The 3,525-nt window shown below is 38.0% G+C and overlaps 1 long non-coding RNA gene across 1 annotated transcript; it reads right to left on the bottom strand.

Annotated features, from left to right (window-relative positions):
• Positions 1-1,919: 1,919 nt before the first annotated feature.
• On the bottom strand, positions 1,920-2,964 carry LOC129839105 (uncharacterized). Its single transcript, XR_008756983.1, has 3 exons — positions 2,888-2,964; positions 2,470-2,776; positions 1,920-2,335 (listed from the first exon to the last, which is right to left on the bottom strand). It is a non-coding gene; the product is annotated as an uncharacterized LOC129839105 (long non-coding RNA).
• Between the last annotated feature and the right edge of the window lie 561 nt (positions 2,965-3,525).

Raw genomic sequence — 3,525 nt, 5'->3', positions numbered from 1 at the left:
GCTGGTCCAGGTTCTATTTAAGAGTGTCTGGCCCAGTGCTCCAGTTGTCTTAATAAATGTGGAGAGTCAACACCTTTAGTTGACCCACCTTTTTGGTTTACTTCCTGTCTTTAAGTTTGGTGTGGGTTTTTCTTTTGTTTGCCTCTTCTTGGGCAGATTTAGTGGGTCTCATGGTGGGTGACTTATGTCCCAGTTGTTGTTACTAGACAACTTTCAGTGGACACAGAGCAAAACTGCAACATTGTTATAATACTTTTATTGCATCAAATGATTGTTTTATGCAAAAGAATTCTTATGACTATTGTGTGTTCTACTTAGGATGGGCCTCTGGGAGATAACACTGACAGGAGATTTGCAATGTCTTTTGGGTGATAAAACCTTAAGAGACTGCATTCCAGAGAATGAGTTAATGTTTCTGTTCTATATAGTACCAGGGAGAGATGACCTCAGGGCCAGACCCTGGTTTCTACACAAAGAGTACTGTTTTTACAGCAGATACTGGCTGCTGAGAATTATAAGTATATTTCATGCAAATCTTAACCTTGTGACCCGTTCTATACATCTGTTGTTGGTCATGTAGGTTGAAAGGGGTGTATCTTGGCTGTAAAAGACCTTTGTACTTTTGTATCGTGGCTCTCAGTGAATCATCTGGGGGGGATTTTTTGACCAGCCATCATTATTGTAGAGCACTCAATTGATTCACTTTATATTTGTGCGTTGTATTGACCTGCTCCCTTATTAATAAGTGAATAAATATTTAGATTTAACTCTGACTTGTGTGATAAGTTTGTCTCATTTGATATTAAAGAAATTAACCACATTTGGCAATGGGGATGTTAATCTTCACTTGGTGACCGCTCCTGACGACCTGGGTAAATGGTGCACCAGGGATCCCTCAAACTTGGTATCTCATGGAGACCACACTTTGGGAATGGAGCAGATGGACCCATCTGAGAGGCAGCGAGCCAAGTGGATACCATATCTCAAACCTAGTTTAAAAAAATAAGAGGTGAGCGAAACACGCAAAATGTAGTTTTTAGAAAAGCCTCGTAGTGTGTATTCCTGTGTGAGGGGGGCACCTTGGTGTTAAAAGGGCCCAGTCAGGAGGCTCTGAGTGTGTATTCCTGTATTTTCCCAGTATGGGAGGAGTTGCTATATTTATTGAATAAACGTTTTTCCATAAAGTTAGTGAACCAAGGTGGCTGACTAGCTGTTGATGTTGAAGAAGCGTCCCGTCCACTGGATTAAACGTCACAGTGGCAGAATCACCTGAAAGATGCACATCGCCATCTGCTGACTGGAGTTGGTATCGCAGTTGAGAAAATACTTTCAGACATAAAGCTAAAAAGCGACTGCCTAAAAATGTACTACAAAGTGTAGCTAAATAGAATAACTTTGGTCATACCCACTCAGCCCGTGACGTCCAAGGACGCCGAATTATGGGCCATATCAGGTCTGTCTGTTGTGGCCGCTATTTCGCCCCAAAATAGTAATCACAAATTTGGCTGTGTGTAACTATGTAAATGTCTCTCGGACAAGGTGAGTTTTATCAATATACACTCTAAAAAGTAAAGGTTCCTGGAGTATTCTTTAGGGGTTCTTCAAATTGAAACTGTGGGGGAACCTCTAAAAGTTTTTGAAGAACCTTTTGTGGGAACCCCTAAAAGTTCTTTGAAGAACCCCTTATCATGGTTCCTCAAAGAACCTTTTGGGGTAATTTTTTTAAATTCCTGTCCAGCCTAACTTCATTATAAAAACATATTTTAATAACAATATTGATTTAAATAATTCATTGTTTATTTAGTGGCACCACAAATGTGAATTAATATTTACCAAACAATTTACCAAACAAAACACATTACAAAATTGCAACATTTCTGCAGACTTAATAAATAATACATTTACTTTGTATAGTGCTTTTCATCACATTTAAAAATATATAAATAATGATTTACAATAAAAACAACATACATTAAAAATGAATCATAGGTAAACTAACAATATTGTAGACTTGATGCTAAATACAGATTTTTCAGCTTTAGTGTGTATATCGTATCCACTTAGTTATGTTAGGAAGTTTGCCATCTTTATGACAGGCCCTGGTAACTTCACCCCAACTTCTCTTATCCCCAGAACACAGTAACTTAACAACATAAGTGTTTTTCTGACATTTTTGGGAAATGTAAGGGAAAATAAAAAATACAGCCCTAGAAGTCCCATGGGGACGTCCTCGAGGGCGTGGATGTTCTCCCCCATCAAAGACCAGCCGGATTTCACTCTCATGGTGAAATGGATTTCCGCCGATGTGCAGTAAAGGAGTGAAGAGCGGTGAAATCTGTGTCAACAAAAGTAAGAAAAGATTAATACACATACAATTAACAAAGAACATAACAAATGTTCAGCTGTAGTTTTATAGAAGCATGCACACCTATGTTTATGAAGAAACAGATGATTGGTGCATAGACATACCTTGTCACGGACATAAAGGCCACTCGGGTCCTCATTGAAGAGGTAGGGCAAGAGCAGAATCGCTGCTGTGGTCTCCAGTCCTAGTAAAGTAAAGCAATGATCTTACTACACTTGCTAATTTTATTACAAAATACATTAGAGAAAGGGAAGGAATAAGAGCAAATCCCTCTTCTGTATTGTCCTTCAGGGACTGTCAAAATAGCAGGATGATGTCCTCACCCCTGCCTCGACTCTCGACCTCTGATAGTCCTTGAATTATCTTTTTGTCTATATCCATTCCATGGACTTGATTCATTTCTGAGAAGATCTGAAAAGATCATTTGTACACATTTGTAGGCTAATAGATTTCAGTTTGTATTGACTGCTATGTAGTTTAAATGTACACTTCAAATGCAGCTGTCCTACAACATATTTGTACCTTCTTCTTGATCCCAATTGCATTGTGTCCATGTTCTGTCCTATATGAATTTCAAAGGAAGAGAAAATGTGTCAAAGAATAGTCTTACAAGCATTAAAATATATATTGATTGAAAGATAAATGGCATCGACATACAGTTGAATGTAAAATATGAACATGAACATATTGGAGAAACTAGCCAATACAGTACTGTCATAAAGTAACAGTACTGCCATACAGGCCTAATATCACATTTCAAGATATCTTTGTACACAAATTGTTCAATATTTTATCAGTCTGACTTGAAAGATTATACGCAAAATTTTGCTGCATGGCAATACTGTGTTTGGATTCTGAAGGGCATTTATACAAAAGAGGTAGTATAGACACTGTATTAATACCATTATGCATGTGAATCCCATCTACAGCTACCATCTAAGATATTAATTTCCCTCCACAAGGGGGCGTACATGTAACGTTTCCAAAATGGGATAGTATTGTACATGTAACGTTTCCAAAATGGGATAGTATTGTACATGTAACGTTTCCAAAATGGGATAGTATTGTACATGTAACGTTATGCCCCCTTGTGAGTTAATAGTATTGCATGCTGAAGCAGGCTATATAAAGAGGAAGACCTCCATTGACGATTCAGTTCG

This window comes from Salvelinus fontinalis, chromosome 40 (genome assembly GCF_029448725.1).
Source record: "Salvelinus fontinalis isolate EN_2023a chromosome 40, ASM2944872v1, whole genome shotgun sequence".
In the NCBI taxonomy this organism is placed as follows: Eukaryota; Metazoa; Chordata; class Actinopteri; order Salmoniformes; family Salmonidae; genus Salvelinus; species Salvelinus fontinalis.
This window is presented reverse-complemented; position numbering and strand designations above follow the sequence as displayed.